Source organism: Topomyia yanbarensis, chromosome 2 (assembly GCF_030247195.1).
Source record: "Topomyia yanbarensis strain Yona2022 chromosome 2, ASM3024719v1, whole genome shotgun sequence".
Taxonomy (NCBI): Eukaryota; Metazoa; Arthropoda; class Insecta; order Diptera; family Culicidae; genus Topomyia; species Topomyia yanbarensis.
This window is the reverse complement of record NC_080671.1, coordinates 388,726,283-388,745,729: the sequence shown is the minus strand read 5'-3', so window position 1 is coordinate 388,745,729 and position 19,447 is coordinate 388,726,283.

The following is a 19,447-nucleotide window of genomic DNA, read 5'->3' as shown; positions in this document are numbered from 1 at the left end:
AGAACGTAACAATACTAATTGGATCATTTTTTTTTATTTCGATTATAGAGGTTTTAACCTTAAGGTCATTCGCCTCTTCGGGTTAGAAAAAATCTCTTATGAAAAATTTCTAACCCTATGTGCGGGGTCGGGACTCGAACCCAGGTGCGTTGTAATTGGATCATAAAAGTGTGACTTATTCGTTGTATCTTGTTCTGTGAACTATATCACAAACACGAATTGTAACGCTATATTGTATTCTTCGTTCTCAGCGCAGTTTTCGGTTTTCTGTCGAGACATCACACTGAACTTTATCAAATAAATATCTATGTTCGTGATTTAACAGTTTTCTTATATCTACTGCTCGCACCTATTACCACAGAGAACAGATGTATAAACCAGAACAAACTTTCCCGAAAAACCTGTGTAAAGATTTAAATGAAAATACGTTAAAAAACACCACCGCTTACAGGATCACATGCATGAATCACCACTGTATCCAAGTTTGCACGCAACGCCCGTATAGCGTCTGCTGGCCGATCGTAGCGCCGGCTAGTGGCAAGTTGCTACTTGCCGGTGGCATTTTAAAATGGCAGTTTTTTTCTTACATATATTGAAAACTTTACTTGAATGTCAGTTCTTAGTGCTATGACTGGTCGCTAGCAGCTGGACATATAATAAATAGTGCATGACACAAAAATGATTCTATAAATAATACTCCAAAATATGTGAAATTGTTTATGTGAAAATGTCATGACCATGTTGCATGAAGTTGATTAGGGATATCTTCCAAATATAAACACGCAAGATAATTCGTAAATCATGTACTAGAAATTATGAACTAGTTCACAAATCCTCGAAAAATCTCATGATTTTGTGAACTTTTTCACGAGTAGATGCAATGGTCTGTCGAGACTATTGTACTAGGCATCATGAACCAATTCACGAAAACATTTTATGATTACGTGAATTTTTCCACGAGTACGGTGGGTCAATCGTGACTATTATGCTAGGAATCATGAACCAGGTCCCGAATACATAAATAATATTTCAAAATATTGTGAACTATTGCACGAGCATGGATAATCGTGATTTTTTTTTATTTCGATTATAGAAATTTTAACCTTAGGGTCATTTGCGTCTTCGGGATAGAAAAATCTCTTTTGAAAAATGTCTAACCCTATGTGCGGGGTCGGGACTCGAACCCAGGTGCGCTGCGTACAAGGCAATTGATTTACCAACCAGACTTTTGAATATTTATAAATTTATTATAAAAAACTTCATGCAGTTGTGGAAAATCGATTTGGCCAAAACATGGCGGAAACCGTGACTGAAGCTCACAAAACAAAAATATTTCTACTAATAAACGCGTTATGCACGCGTTACTGAAGGAAAATTGAACATACAGGTCGGACTCGATTATCCGACGATTCGATTATCCGCGATTCGATTATCCGGGGAAAATGCTTCGATTATCCGGGTGTTTAGAAAGAAATTCAAAATTTCAACTAGAATGTCTGATTACAGTACAAATTCGATCATTGCAGTCAATAGGACATTTTTTGGGGAATGGGGGGTCTAGGGTTAACCACCTCTCAAATTTTGGCCTACCTCAAAAATAGCTTATATATGGGTTATTCCGCGTAAAGAGACCAAAAAACCAAAACTTGGATTCGACCTTCCCGGATTGGAACCAGTTTACAAAAAATTGCCAATATAGAATAAGTTAAATTTATTGTGTCATTTGAACCACCCCTCGGACCATGGGCACACTCTTAATCTGAACAAATTGTTTAGAAAAATAGTTTTCTTCGGAATATATCTCTGGCACTGTTTGCATTAGAGCGCGAGGTTATTGTTGGAGGATTTGTTCAAGGAATCTAGAAAATATTAGTTTTTAATGGCAGTGTTGCCAAATATTCAACTTTTTAGTACATATTTCTCGTTTTACACATATCGGTTACTGCTGGCCTTACTGAAACATAATATGTCATTATACCTACTTTGATCGGTCGATTTCTGGCACTAGCTTGGAATTATGAGCACATGATTCTCAGGATCCGATTTGGATACTTTCAAGGACTCTGATCGAAGTTTTCTTAGCATTCCAATGTGATCTATTTTAGAAAATCGATTGAATCCTTATCCGTATTTCTACGATTTTTTTTATGAATTTTGATGCAGGATTTTAGAGAAAAGCTTCTCAAAAATCTGGTGGAATCCTTTTCAAGATAGAATTCTGTTGAAGATTATGATTTATTCAAGATGCTGATAGAATCTTGTCCCTATTTTCAATAAAATCCGGTGTAAAATTCTGATGAATATGTTGCTCTGAGTTCCAGTGAACTTTGACACAATATTGCTCTTCTCCTATTATTCCCCTTTAACAACTGATTCCTGCTCAGAATTTCAATGGCATCTTTAACCCCTTCATGTACATGTTGTTTATAAACAACCTTGTTTCTAAATGACTGTAATTTTTGGTTTACACAACATTTGTTTACAACGACAAGTAAGGCTTATGGGACTAATATCCTTCATTAAACTTCCAAATTTTGAGCACTAACAGTTAAAAAAAATTTCAGTAGAACAGAAGTTATTACAGTTAATCTCATTGGGTTCCGCTCAAGCAGTGCTGCCAGGCATAGTTTTTGATAATGGTGAAAACTTTGGAATATTTTCGTAGCCTGGCGATATTATCGAAAACTGATAAAACTTTCTAATTCAGACTGCCTTCGACTACCTTCTTCATGTAATTGGACTAGACCAGAAGGTAAATATTGACCAGCTTCTATCACTACAAAAGAAGTACCTATCTTTATTAAACTAAGTTTTTCGTGTTTCATGACGCCAACAGTTCTAAGGAAAAATAATTTTGGAACCGTATACGCGGTATAACAAAGTTGGTCAAGAAAGGGTTAACAAGAATCTGATAAGAGACCCGGCTGTCACTTGAGGCGATTTCAATTTTTGGGTAAAGTTGAAGGTTAGCCTATGTAAAGAGGGCGCCAGCAGTACTCTCGCTGAGGCGGCCAGAAACTCATCTTCTACGTAACCTTTGGTAGTCCTTCGCTGGCGACAAACAACATTGGGAGAGTTTATGAAGACTACATGCGTAGACTACATGCGTACAATCCGGTACGGTCAACTAAACTGCTACAAGGACAAGGACAAGAGGCACGACGCACACTCTTCTAACTAGAATGAGGGATGAAAGAAACGTTAGCTGTGATATGTGACACCACCGCACTTAAATTAAACTGGAGTCAAGAAACAGACGACCTCCAGCTTACTTACTTACTTCATATCGAATCATTTTTCCCGTCAATCGAAGCTCCGGGTAATCGAGTTTGACCTATATTGCAAGACACAAACCTTATTAAAAAGCTTGCTTTAGAATTCTTGCACAAATAGCTATCAACAACTAATACGTGCCGCTAATTCGTTATCAATATAAATAATAAATGAAAGGCAGCCCTAAGTTTGCGCCGCTAAAACAACAAAAAAGATCCATAAAAAATTGAAAAACGATCCTTAAAAAAGTTGTCCATGTTCCATAAAACAAAGCCGAAAATCCATAAAACAGTGTGAATGATCCATAAAAAGGGGTGATTTGATCCATAGATTATGGAAAATTGAACCATAAAATGGTCGCAAAAGAGCACTAAAATAGTAATAAAAGAGCAATTAATATCAACCAATGCCCCATAAAAATATGTCAGAAAAGTTCCATAAATTTGATGAAAATGTTTGCTAAATAATTTTTCTTGGTCCATAGAAGATGTAAAAATGAACATTAGAAATGATTCATATATCGAACGTTAAATTATGGTTCATGGATATTTACAAAACGATCCATAGGAAAAGAAAATGTAAAACGATCCATTAATATGTGCTTATGCACCAGAAAAATTAAATTTAATGAATTCATGCGAAATTTTTGCTATTCGAACTAATAATAAAGTTTATTACATTTGGTTGTAATGTCAAACTACAACAAACCATGCATACATGCACTGCATATAACTACAACAAACAATGCATACATTATAGTTAAACTTAAGCTTCCGTATCCCACTAGTCAGGTAACTGACCTTAGCTAACCTGAAATCATTATGGTAACTCTTTAAACGTCAGGGTATTTATGATATTAGAGCGCTGAGACTTATTAGACCACTGATACAGGCTGGCATGAGTCGCAAATACTATCTGAATAACTATCTGAAGCGCAAATGGACACTTTATACACGAGCACTGACTAATGTGGCTACGCCACATCGCTTTCTAGTGCACTGTCCGACTTCGCTGCCGCTCAGTCGGCTTTTAACTAGCTATAGCCCCTACGTTTAAGTAAACCGGGCAAACGAGAGGACCACAGGTTTGCTTGCAATTTCAGCTACGGGTTAATCAATGCCTCGTCCAACGGATCCTCAGCGGCTTTGCGCCGCTTCGGATCCTTGGCCTCGGATATGCGGCCAAGCCACATCACACTAGCTCCCAGTATAAGCTCACTTGTTAAAACACTGTCACTGTTATGAGAATTATTAAGCACAACTTATTTTTTCAGTTTACCATAAAATTTCGCATGAATTCATTAAATTTATTTTTTCTAGTGCATAAGCACATATTAATGGATCGTTTTACATTTTCTTTTCCTATGGATCGTTTTGTAAATATCCATGAACCATAATTTAACGTTCGATATATGAATCATTTCTAATGTTCATTTTTACATCTTCTATGGACCAAGAAAAATTATTTAGCAAACATTTTCATCAAATTTATGGAACTTTTTCTGACGTTTTTTTGCTCCATTTTGTAATACCGTGGAACATTTTTGTCGATATTATGGAACATATCGACGTATTTTATTATACATTGTTAATATTCTATGGATCAATGTCAGTTAATTTATGGCGCAAAATGTATCATTTTATGGAACATTTCCAATATTTTTATTACTATTTTAGTGCTCTTTTGCGACCATTTTATGGTTCAATTTTACATAATCTATGGATTAAATCACCCCTTTTTTATGGATCATTCACATTGTTTTATGGATTTTCAGTTTTGTTTTATGGAACATGGACAACTTCTTTATGGATCGTTTTACAATTCTTTATGGATTATTTTTAATATTTTATATGCAAAAGTACATTTTCCCTAAATGAAATCCAACTGAAAATACAAATCACACATTGAAATTCTGCAAAATCGACTAGGGTCAAAATAGGTCCACTTACATTTACCGTAACAGGAAAATTTATCCTGACCATTTTATTTCCAATTTCTTCTTGAATGAAGCTAAAATTCATAAAATATCACAAAAAAAAGTTTGATTCGATTATCCGGGTGATTCGAATATCCGGGGTGAGATTTTTTTAAAATCCCCGGATAATCGAGTCTGACCTGTAAGTACAAAACACGATTTTTGACAATTGTCCTGTTTTTGTAACGTGAAAACGTGATTGTTCCAGAATTCATGGCTCTTTATTCACGATTTTGAGAACGATTTTTTCCGTTTTCAAAACTGAGTAAAATACATCCTCGGCAAATTGCACGACTAGTGCTACGATCGTACTGACACTGGCAACCGTTGCTGGATGGAACTCAAGCATAGAGGGCTTACGAAATTAGTATCTTAGCCTCTATATCGCAACACCAATCATATCGTTATGGTGAATTTGATGTAACTTCAATAATTAATTAATATTCAACTATTTCTGTCAGAAATGACGTGCTACATAGCATCAAAACTTTATAAAAAAAAAACTATGTTGACGCCTTTCGAATTATCGGGGCATCCTAAGGAATATTTTGTATTACACATATTTGACAGTTAGCAGTCGTCGGTGTTGGTGTTATCATGGAATCCTGGAACCGTGCGGTTAGTCCATAAGTTATGAATTTGCAGGAGCCTTCATACCTAAAACCAGCACGTACTGAAAGTAAACAAAATACTAAGATCAGCTGTATCTAACGTCAATAATTTACCCTAACTAGATACACCTGATTCATACACTTCTACCTGGATTGAAAGGAAATTGAAATGCCGTAAAATGAAATCAGTTTGTTGAACTAAAACGCTCTAACACCATCCGGAAGCAATCCTAAGATATCAACTATATAGGGTGATGTGCCTATTATGGCAGTAGAGCCTATTGTGACCCTATTTCGTACCCCTTGGTTTCGAACCAAGCATATGAGATAATGACACTATCGATTTGGCTAAAACAGGTGAGAAAAAATAAGCTCAAGTTATATTCTTTATTTGTTGTGCACATATGTATTTAGAACTATCCTCTAAATCCAACTTTTAATTAAAACAAAATCACCTTATTGAAATATCTACTAATCCGCCTCACTCACGTAGTGAACCGAAACTGGATGCAACGGCGCTTAGCAAAATAAACACTTATGAGCCAGCATTCACCGCCTCATATCTCGTTATTCCAGCACAAATATATTAAACATTGCACTGATACATACCTTTATTTTAGTTGGAGAACCTTTTTATGATAATTTCACTTTAAAATCACTCGTCAAACACAAGAATAGGCCTAGTGTTATAATAGGATAAAACTAAATACGGGGGTTCCTATTATTGGCATGTTTTGCTGATACACTACCACAATCAAAACTAACTTTTTGTATCCATCATGCAGAAAAGAATTATCAGTGCGGCCAAACCAAAACATGAACTTGTAAATATAATGTAATGCAATTTCAGGTATAAGTAATCAATTACTTCAAGTTATTCAACTAATTGTTGATTGCAGATATTTTATTTTCATCTGCACATACAATTCGGATTGCGAGAAAGCAATGTGTGATGTGAAACTTGTCATTCCAGTTGCTAACCTTCGAATACTAACAGCTGATGAGTTTCATTGATGTGCGTGATGTTTACGTTTGTTTTGATCGGCTGAAAAAAGCAGAATGATTCGTTTTACAAATCACATGTTGGCGTCCATGATCTGGATACCTAGTTAGAATCGACGCAAATGGAATATGAGGCATTGCGTTTCAACTAGATTGTTTTTCGATGAGGTGGAAATTGGCACACCCATGAGGCGATAATTGGATCGTTGAGGTGGGAATAGATGCTCAGAATGGAACATTTATTTGCATTTATGCTGAAAATTGAGGCAATTCTGCTAAGTAAGCATTATAAAGATGTTTAAGTAACAGTACACTGATACTTTATTCTGAGAAAGGTTATAGATAATATGGCTTCTTTTAAAGTTGTTCAAAAAATAGTGCGACCCTCTCCCTAATGGTGCCAAAATAGGCTCATCACCCTATGTCGCCTCCAACCCATACGACGGCGACTAACTGTGTTGTGTTCACTGTTCACTTTGATCTGGTTCGCGTCCTCCGCACACCGGAAGTAACGATGAACGAAGCTTTTGCGACTCGCAGACCCCAGCCAGCGAGAGGGTAGCGAGCATTGTGGAGGTACATCGCACGTCACCGAACAACGCTGGATGTTGTAGAGAAAAAAAAGTGGTTGCTCTTTGATCCAATTTCCTTTAGGTCCTATTTCCTGTGCTGCCAGCGTCACCTGCACACCACGACGATGCTCTATCTATTCGTGATCGTTGCTGGCTTCGCCGAGTGGGGAAGCTGTAATTAAAAAATAAATGAATTTGTTGCTAAGTAATTATAACTGGTGATTAAGATTCGTTAGTAGTTGGTTTTAAGTTTAAATCGAATAAATTAAGATTGCGATGGGATTTAAAAGTAGTCCGAAGGAGTACCATGTTTATTAAGATAAAACAAAATCAACAAACGAAAACCACCAGATCGGTACAAGCCTAAAGGATAGGGTTATGGTGTTGATATTTCCATTAAGTCTTCGATTGGGGATAATTAGCAGAGTGATTACTTAAGCAGCTAGTGCACTGTTTGCCTAATTGCTCACAAATACTAAGGAAGATTGGCCGATATCTTGTCAAACGTATACCTAAACGAACTCGTTGGGCATTCGACAAATAAACATCAGTAAAATCTTTGTCAAATATTTGAATCAGTGTAGTACCGGGTAACAGCATTTATCATTTTCAAAGCAGTACATGGATAACAGTTTCCACATACATACAAACGACAAGCCAGAAGCAAAAAGAAGTAAAAAATAAGAAGTAATAATTATTAAACAAAAAGCCAGAAGCAATAATGTCAATGCTGAAAATACGACCTGTTCTACTAGTATCATAATCGACAAACAAGTTTTACGCTATTCCCTGTAGTGATTCGCTAGATTGAATTTGCGGCAATTGAGGCGGAGAAACGCACAATTGTTCAAGACTATCACATCAAGTACCACAGCATTCCTAGGAACCCGCGTAGAAAACATTTTTCCAAGAAGCTCTTTTAATTAAAATAATTATCAAACAATTTTGCCCCCTCGAGCATTTGCAGTAGTTCATGTCTAGCCACTTTGCAGATTTTCAAGCCTCTCCATTGCAATGTAATTAAACGGTGCAATTCGTGACGGCTGCATGCGAAAGGGAAAACATTTGCGGGTTGTTTTAGCACTGCTGCAGCTGTTTACTACAAATTCTAGTTAAGGTTTACATTAATAACAGTGCTTATCTACCTATACCTATTGAGCTTCGAAAAGAAGATCATCGAATTGATTCTCTTTTTCAAATGACTCCAGAACTCATGTATGCCCTTGGAAAGATTGACCCCATACCGGTTGTTAGAGTTGGGTGTGGAACTTAACAACCAAAAATAAATATTATCCATGTATTCGTCATGGTTCATGATTCAAAGTATAACAGTCAAAACTGATCATGCGTGTCCGAGCAATAGTTCATAATTCCATGAAATGTTATTCATGTCTACGTGAACTGGTTTATGATAATTAGTATATTTGTCATGAATCACCTTTCGTGCTCGTTCACAAAATCATATCATAGATTAGTGAACCAGTTCCCCGTATATTAGTCACGACTCATCATTCGTGCTTATGACATAGTTCACAAATTAATAAATATTATTCATGGATTCGTGAACTAGTTCATGATCCATGGTACATTATTTACGATCTATCGTACGTGCTTGTATTAATTAGAAGATATCCCTAGTCATTTTCAATTTCATCCAACTCTGCATATGGGCATGAAATTTTCACAAAAAATAGACGAATATTATTCATTGATATTATTCAATTTTTGTTCCATGAACTATTTATAAGATATATTCACTGAAGTCTTTTTATGCGGTTTCAATGAGGTTTTTATACGATTTTTGCATGCGAATTTTCTAAGAAACGCAATTTTTTATGCGGATTTCACAAGTTATGCGTTTTTATGCAAATTTTACAAGTTATGCGATTCGTTCTATATACACCCAAAACGAATCTTTGTGAGCGTAAATGCATCTGCTTTTTTCGCTCTCGAACTATGGGCGAAAAGCTCCCAAATGATTCATTCAACCAACCTCATACTTGTGCAATACAATATCGTACCCCATAGCTACACGTTGTTGGCTACACAGCGCAGAGATAACTTAAGTACACTAAGGTTTTTACACGTTTTTTGTTTTGCACGGTTTTTTACACGGCTTTTTACGCGGTTTTTGCAATGAGCACGGTTTTCACAATTAACACGGTTCTTCGCCACTAACACGGTTCTTCGCAAAAAAGTCCTTTTAAATGATTCTCGACGATTTCTCAACAAGTTTTTTTTGCACGGATTTCGCAAAAATGTTCTTTTAAGTTCTTTTAAAGGCAAAAGACAGACGATTTTTGATCATGTTTCTTTTTGCACGGATTTTGCAATTAACATGGTTTTTCGTAATAATATTCTAAGTCCTTTTGAAGGCAAATGACTTAGGCCCGATTTCTTCACCCTCGCTTAGTGCTTAAGCCAGTTTTAAACGTACTGGTGAACCTGGTTTAAAAGTTAAACGAGGGTGAAGAAATCGGCCCTTAGACGATTTTTAATCAAGTTTTTGCCTTTCTCAATAGAAAGGTATTGCAATTGCTCTGAAAACCGACTTTTTAACGGAGGCCCGGAGGGCCGAGTGACATATACCATTCGATTCAGTTCGTCGAGTTCGGCAAATGTCTGTGTGTGTATGTATGTGTGTATGTATGTATGTGTGTGTGTATGTGTGTGTGTATGTGACCAAAAATGTCACTCATTTTTCTCAGAGATGGCTGAACCGATTTTGACAAACTTAGTCTCAAATGAAAGGTGCAACGTTCCCATAGGCTGCTATTGAATTTCTAATGGATCCGACTTCCGGTTCCGGAATTACAGGGTGATAAGTACGAACACGCAGAAAATGTCGATTTTAATAAATTCTGCAATGAATGTATAAAGGTGAAAATTTTTCCAAAATATGACCACAACTGCTTCGATTTGTAGTATTAGGTCACTAACATCCATTCAAAGTCTATTTGGCCACCATCCTCGGTTCCGGAAGCCCCGGCGGAAGTATCTAAATTCAGAATAACAGCCACATCGGTTTCTCGGAGATGGCTAGACCGATTCGACTAAACTTGGCCTCAAATGAAAGGTATTGCGTCCCCGTAAATGGCTATTTAATTTCATCCCGATCCGACTTCCGGTTCCGGAGTTACAGGTTGTGGCGTGCGATCACATAGCAAATTGTGATTCAAACCGATACTCCGATAAAAGCAAAAAAGGTAAAAATTTCGCTAAAATGTCTCGCAAACAACTTAAATTTGCTGTTCTAGGTCACCGACGGCCAACCAAACTTTCGTTGACTACATTAACCACCATAGACGGTTCCGGAAGTGCCCGGGAAAAGCGGCCATCTTTCAAAATTTACGAACTCACATCAGTTTCCCGAAAATGGTTGGGCCGATTTTCACAAACTTAGTCCCAAATGATAGCTATAATATCCCCACAGATGTCTATAAAATTTCGTACGGATCGCTTATATGGGTCCGGAAATATAGACTAAATCGTCCGGTCACATATGAAATTCCCATATAAGCCGGAACTCAATTTTTTTTTTTTCAAAGGGGGGACCTCATGAAATTTCAGAAATCGAATTCGTATTTTTGATGCCAAACATCTTTAAAATGCATGAAACGTCGAGATTTTATGTTATCTCGAAAAAAAAATTTTTTATAAAAATCGACTTTTTGGGACTTTGCCGATTTCGCACCTTTTTGCCTTTCTCATATAAAGAAAGGCTATGCAATCACTGTAAAAATCGACTTTTTAACCGAGGCCCGGAGGGCCGAGTATCATACACCATTCGATTCAGTTCGTCGAGATCGGCAAATGTCTGTGTGTGTATGTATGTGTGTGTGTATGTGTGTGTGTATGTGTGTGTGTGTCATTTAAACTCACACAATTTTCTCAGAGATGGCTGAACCGATTTTCGCAAACTTAGTTTCATCTGAAAGGTATAACGCTTCCATAAGCTGCTATTGAATTTTTAGTTGATCCGACTTCCGGTTCCGGAGTTACGGGTTGAAGAGTGCGGTCACACAGCAAATTTCCATATAAACTGGTACCACCATAATGTTCAAATGATGTAAAACATATTAAAATTGATGTAACATTACTCTAGTTTGCGGGTCTGGATCACTAATGATCAATCAAAGCAGCTTTGACCACATTGGCCACCTATGACGGTTCATGACGCCCTCGGGGAACCCGCCAAGTTCCTAAGCTAATATCACACCCATTCCACAACGAATTCTCTACCGATTTTTACGAACTTAATTTCAAATGAAAGATACAGTAATGCCATTGACTGCTGCTGAATTTCATTCGGTTCTGACTCTTGCTTCCGGAGTTACAGGGGTGTTAGTAAGGATACACTGGAATTTCCCATATAAACCGGTACAATCGTAATACCTCAGAGGCTAAAAACTATTGAAATGGTCACCAAATTACTTCTAATCGTAGATCTAGATCACTGATTGCCAATCAAACATTCTTTGAATATATTGTCCACTATCGACGATTCCGGAAGTCCGGAATTCCGGGCATATTCCACAATTAAAGTCACATCGGTTCATCGGTGATGACTGAACCGATTTTCTCAAACCAAGTCTCAAATGGAAGGCAAAATATGCAGTTGAGTATTGCGTAGCCGCCCCTTCCCCCCCCCCTCCCCACCTTGCCCTTACACCTCCCTCCTTCATCACTCCCTTCTCTTCTTGGATCACCCTCACGCCCAGATTTCCTTCATCCACCCCGTATACCGAAATAAGATGAAGGATTTCTGACGCATCCTCCACACCCACTCTACTAAACCCCCATTCCCTACACGTTCAAACGCATTCCACCAACCTTTGCAAATTATAATCACATGAAGATAACATTGAACTCATGCTTATTAAGCTAATTAAATATTATTCTTTTGCCTTTCTTATATAGAAAGGTTATGCAATTGCTCCAAAAACCGACTTTCTAACCGAGGCCCGGAGGGCCGAGTCTCATATAACATTCGACTCAGTTCGCCGAGATCGCAAAATATCTGTGTGTATGTATGTGTGTATGTATGTATGTGTGTATGTGTATGTGTGTATGTATGTGTGTGTATGTGAGGATTTGTTAACAAAATGTCCACATCGGTTACTCGGAGATGGCTGAACCGATTTTTACAAACTAAGATTCAAATGAAAGGTATAATATTCCCATAGGTTGCTATTGAATTTCATTTTCAACCGACATCTTGTTCCGAATTACGAGTTGAAGAGTATGGTTACAAAACAAAATTTGTTGATTTTTCCAAATCGGTTTCTCGGAATTTTCTGAACCGATTTTGACAAACTTGTTTTTAAATGAAAGGTCCATCAGCTGCTGTTGAATTTTGTTTGGATCCGAGTTCTGGTTCCTGAATTACAGGGTGATACGTACGATCACGCAGCAAATCCCGATTCTAACGAATTTTGCGATGAATGTAAAAAGGTGATTTTTTTTCCAAAATGTAAACACAACTATTGAATTTGTAGATCTAGGTCCCCAACAGTCATTCAAAGTCTCTTTGGCCACACTGGCCACCATCGACGGATCCGGAAGCATCCAAAGTCAGAATAACGGTTATATTGGTTTCTCGAAAATGGCTAGATTTGCTCAACTTAGTCTCAAATGAAAGGTGTTGCGTCCCCAGAAACTGATATTAAATTCCATCTCCATCCGACTTCCAGCACCGGAGTTACGGGTTGTGGAGGTCGATCACATAGAAAACTCCGATTCAAACCGATACCGCGATGAATGCAAAAAGGTGCTCTTATATATACTTACCAAGTGTAATAAGAATGAAAGACATTTCCATAAAGTTATATTGTACGAACCAGCTATTAAATCATAGTTTGGAGAAATGAGAAAGGCACAATTGCACCTCTAGGTGGATTAAAACAGGTTTTTTACACTGCTTTTGAAACAGTGTGAACGAGTAGATGCCATGTCTGAGGCCATTGTAAAAACCAAGATGGCGACTTCCGGTTCGGTGGAATTCTCTAAAACCCCATCAATATGGGTATCAATGTCTGTAACCATTTTGAAAACCAAGATGGCGACCTCCGCTTCAATGGAATTCTCTAAAACCCCATCAATATGGGCATTTTTTGAACGGTATTGATGAGTGGACGTCATATATCTATGTTTAAGGCCATTTTAAAAACGAAGATGGCTACTTCCGGTTCGGTGGAATTCTCTAAAACCAAATCAATATGGACATTTTTGCAATGGGCTTGACGAGTAAACGCCAAATCTCGACAAACATTACGGCGTAAAAGCCAAAATGTCAAAATTCTTTTTGAAAGAGAACTCCGGATAAACCGTTACTAGCCTGACACAGTTCTTCACATCAGTTAATGAAAGAGAAAACTTTTATCGTTTGTTTACTTGATAGTACATCTACGAGTGGCGAGTAGCGGTTCGTCTGGAACTTCCGCTCAAAGTGAATTTTGACAATTGGTTTATACGCCCTAATCATATGTTCGTCAATAAATATCGATGACAATTATATCCCACATGTGATACGGCGTTTATTTATTGTCAATAACCTTTCCAAACTTTCGGGAATTTCCAACACTTAACATGATAAAAAAGTAAATATTATATTCAGCGGTGTGGGGGAAAAGGGTAGTTGCTTCTCTAATCTCCCGGCCATCACATCACATGATTTGGTATTCGTAGTATGTATAACAAACATAAAGATCTGACACAAGGTGCTAAAAGCGCTTTAAAATCCTGTCAATCCTATTTTTCATTAGATTATCTACTCTAAAGATATCACCAAGGAGCCGTTCATAAACCATGTCGCGTATTGTCAGTTGGGGAACAGCCATGAATTACCGAGAGAAACTAAAACTGAATTTGAGACGTACTAGTGAAGCGGAGTGGAAATGTATTTTAGACTATTTTTGTCTGCGAGATATTGCTTATGAATGGCCCCCAAACAAACAATATTCCATAACGAATATCTCGTAACATCGATGACAGAGCAGTGGGATTAAGGCCAAGTTCTCCCTGGGTCGTGCAAAACTAAGAAGCAACAGATAAGTCCATCTCAAGCGTAAAAGTTGAGTACAAGGCACATCCAAAGGTAATTGAGATAGTATCATCAGAGGAGGTTGAAGTTGTCGTCATTCCGTTTGGTGCGTGAGTTTTACTGAATTGATGTCCAAGTGACCGTCATAATTATATCGGGACATGCCAGTATGGTGGCTACAATGGTCTAGCGGATATTCGTTCAAATGACAAAACAATTATTTCAAACTTGTTTGTTCGAATTTAGATGTCTGTTAGCTGAGACTTAGTTATAATATATCAAAATTTTAAATTATTTCTGATTATCAAACAAAACAATCATTCATACACACTACAACAGGAATAATAACTTGCAGAATAATTACAGGGAATAGTTACAATGGACACTGTGGTTATTTATTTTTATATTTGTTATTTCATAAAAAATTAGACTTTCAATTTTTCCCCGTCTAACTATCTTTAGGGAAGACCACAACTTAGGTTGGCCCTCAAGTAAATATTAGATTGTTTTTTATTTTGTTGCAATGAGATCTTGGACTTAACCGCTTTTACTCTCTTGTTACCTACCGTACCAATCAGTCTAATGCCGCAAAGGGTATCTGCTGTATCAATAAGTCGTCTCTAGCTCACACGATTCATTGCCGTTTGTCGCCCGCTTCGCCGAGCTCGAAGACTCCTCAGGTTCCTTTCATCTTGGTCGACCCACCTTGCTCGCTGTGCCTACTAGTGTTAGTCGGATTAGTTTTGGGAACCATTTAACCAGGTTGACGACTCACCGCAGCTGCGTATATTTTGCAGTGTGAACGATGGATAGTTTTCCAAACAACTGTTGCAATTCTTGGTTTATACGCCATCTCCCCATGCCATCTTCCAACTGCATCTGACCATGGATCGTCGGCAACACCCCCCGTTCGAAAAGACCACGTTGCAACTTCGCCTGCATAGCCCATTGGTCAATCGGTCCAATGAACATTCTGTAGCTGGTTTGTTTCGTACCGTAGTGTACTTTGTTCGACCGAAAAACCGAGCCCAAAGTACCTGCCAGATACCTGCCATCTCTGAATTTCTCTGCTGGTGTGCTCGTCGGTGGTCACCAGTGATCCCAAGTATACGAACTCATCGACAATCCACCAATCGAAATTTTCGGTGAGGCGCGTTATGTTGCTTCCTTCGAACCTTTTGCTCTTATGTAGCGTGTTTTTTGACGCATTTATTACCAGCCCAATTTATTTTGCTTATATCGCATATGCCGACTAGTTCAATGACCCATCGAAGCCTAGTCTCTTGCAGAGATTAGAACAGATGGAAATACAATTAACGAACACGAGGCGACGTCATGTTTATTCACTTTCCTTATACTCATTGCACAATTGAACAATATTTCTTCAAATATCATAGCAAAACACTGAAAGTTAAGCCAGTGACAACGAATCTTCGGAGGCTTATTGAAAACTTGTTTTGCGGTTTACATCATAACTCAAAATATATCGAAACAATCGTTTTCAAGGTTTGCACAGTTCTTCTACACAACCCCAGGTATTGATCGATGCATTTATTTTTTTATTGATATTTGAATTTTTTAAATATCGATTTTCGTTAAAAAAAATCATCTAACTTGTTATTGTAAAAATAAAAATTAATGATGTAATGGTATTAAGAAAAACTGTGCAAAATTTCAAACAAATTGGTTCAGTAAATTTTAAATTATCCTGTACATCGTATGTCTCCCGAAGATTCACTGTAACGCACCTAATTTTCAAAATGTTCCGGTGAAAATTTGGGAAAATATGGCTCAAATCTTACATTATTAACTGAAAGACTCAGTACCGCGATATTTTTTCATCAATAATGCCTCAGTAGGGCGATATTTTTTCATCAATAATGCCTACCCCTTTAAGCGAGAATTGATTTCATCAGTAGATGTGGAAGAACGGGCAAAATTAAATGAAGATCGCCGACCACGCCACCAAGTATTTGGTTGGTTTCTTTTGGGTGTCAGCGTGAATTCGTCCTATATAACAGTGTTGCATTCTTTCAGCACTAGTGGCTATTTTAGGGGAGAGCTGTTCATCCATCCAACAACGTTGATTCTACTTCAAATGAAAGGATCGCAAGCGCAATTTTAAATTTTATTTTTAAACTAATTTAATTTTCGACGTATTTATGCAATTCATCAGTATTATATTGTTAATTAGCGTAAAACTTCTCTTTCAAATAAATTCTTGCCACTTCATTTGTGTGCTGGTAAACCAAACATCTTCTTGGGGGAGGGAATACGTATGCCAAATTTCATCAAGATCAGGCTTGTAGTTTAGAAGTAGTTAGCGGACATACATACATACAAACATACATTGATTTTTATATAACTACTAGAAGATGTATTATTTATTTATTTACTTAATTATGTATTTATTTATTTATTTGTTTATTGTTTTTTTTATTTACTTATTCATTTATTTATCACACCTGCCAAAGTAATATTGAACAATAGGCAAGAAAAAGTCTCACCTTGCCGCAATCTTTTCCAAAAATCAAAAGGAGTCGAAATAGCCCGTGATACTCTGACGAAATACATCAATCGATCGATTTTCGCTTTGATCAATCGTGCCAGTGATATTCGTGATTCCTCTGTAAGGCTTGCACCAGTGCACAGTGGTCCAGAATGCGAATTTAGCAGGAATTTTAACTTTTTGCTAAAATTAAATGACTTAGCCTTACAACATGTTTGGCAAAGTTGTTGTACTTTGCAAGGCCCTTCTTTTTGTTTAAACCGATGCTAGGGTGGTTCTAAATTTAGCAATATTTAAAATAGAACTTTTTAACGGTTTGAGATAGAGCTTTACTGTCTTCGATGAAGTTGTAGAGCAACACATTTTAGACAAATTTGCTGAAGATATGCAAGCTCTAGCTTTTATATTTTACATTGCACGAGAAATTCAAATGTAAGCCATAAGGTGTTCCTTAAAAACGGTTTTATTTCTATAACTTTTGAAGTTTTTATTTTACGCTAAAGTACCCTTTGGACAACTTGAAGATTATTTTAGGGCGCATAATTTGCTTTAAAACACCAACTACTTAACTTTTTATATAAGAATTTTTATATAAAAAATATAACTTTTTCAAATAGGATTATCTTCGATTCGGGCACTGAACATTAAATACTGTTGCTTTCATATGAAATAGCATACTTTGTAGTATAGATCACCAAAAAATGGTAAATACGATATTTGTTTATATCTTGCAGTATAAACTCAAAAAATAGTTTATTTTTAGTAAAAAGTATATATAACTTTGCTATATTATATTATATATATATATATATATATATATATATATATATATATATATATATATATATATATATATATATATATATATATATATATATATATATATATATATATATATATATATATATATATATATATATATATATATATATATATATATATATATATATATATATATATATATATATATATATATATATATATATATATATATATATATATATATATATATATATATAACACTCTAACGAGTGAGTGAAGCTAGAGCTTCAATATATTAAGACAAATTGTTCTCCTTCAAAATATCTGAAAGTATTTCTTAAGTGATCTCAATGAAAAATCAAAACTGCAAAAGTTACACAAAGAAAACCATTTTTTTAGAAACACCCTGATTTTTTTGGCAAATTTCTTGTAAAATGAAAAGTACACGACATAAAGTTCCAGTGTCTTCGACAAAGTTTTCTAAAATTTCATTTTCTTCAATTTTCTGAAAGAGAGCGAAACTCTAATTTTAAAAAAATTAGAACCATCCTACCCACTATTTAAAATAAAAGAAAAATATTGTAAAGTGCAATATTTTGTCATGAAAACGAAGCTACATTTCAATATTGTTCACCGTGAAAGTAATTTAAACATATTACAAAGAATCAAGTCATTAAAAACTAAATTTTTAATACAGCTTTTTCAGTTTACATTTTTTTCCAACCTAAGCTTCAGATGTTTTTCAGAGTTTTTGAAGACGAGCATTTTCTTCAAATACATCAAAACTCTAGCTTTTATTGTTCAGAAGATATAAGCAATTAATATTTCAAAAATAGATTTTTTTTAAATCAATTTTATGAAATTTTAAAAAATATCGTATTCGCCATTTTTTGCACAGTTATAACTCTAATCATGAGCTTATTTATAGTTCAAAAAGAATTATCTTTTATTTGACCCAAATGAGTGATATTGTTATTCCAAACAACCCCATTTTGGGCGAAAAAGTGCTCATAACTTTTCAACGGAAATAGCTAGATGATGGTGCCATGAAACAAATTATTCGCCTTGAAACAATCTTGTCTGAAGACTACTTCAGTTTTAAAAGAATACAGCAAAAGTTATTTGAATAAAACTGTATTTCGAAGAAACACCCTAAGCTCCGACTGTAAATTTGTTGTAAAATAAAAAGTATTACAGATAGAGCTTACATGTGTTCGGCAAACTTTTCCAAAAATTTTCGTTCTACAACTTCGCTGAAGGTCGTTTGGCTCTAGCTAGAATGATTAAAAAGTTAATTTTTTGATCTTGGTAAAATTAGAACCACCCTAACAAAAAGAGGGGGCTCATAAACTACGAAAACTTATCCAAATACTTAATAAGCCTAAGTTGTTTAGTTTTGAAAAATCTCAAAATTCCTGCTAAATTTGCATTCTGGACCACTGTGCAGTGAAACCCGTTTAAGATTGCTCTAAGAACTGCCTAGAAGTTTGCATCCTTTTTGTAAATGGTAGTAACTATTCTAACTATGCTCACCATACAATCCTCTGGTAAAGTCTCATCATCTTAAACCTTTTAAATCACCCAGTGGGATGCTCTTGCTAATAAGCCAGCCCCTCCCCCCCCCCTCCCCGCTCCGGGGTACATGGTTGTTGATCTGTAGGGTAAAAGGGTTTAATATCCCCCACAGGAGCAAAATGCCCC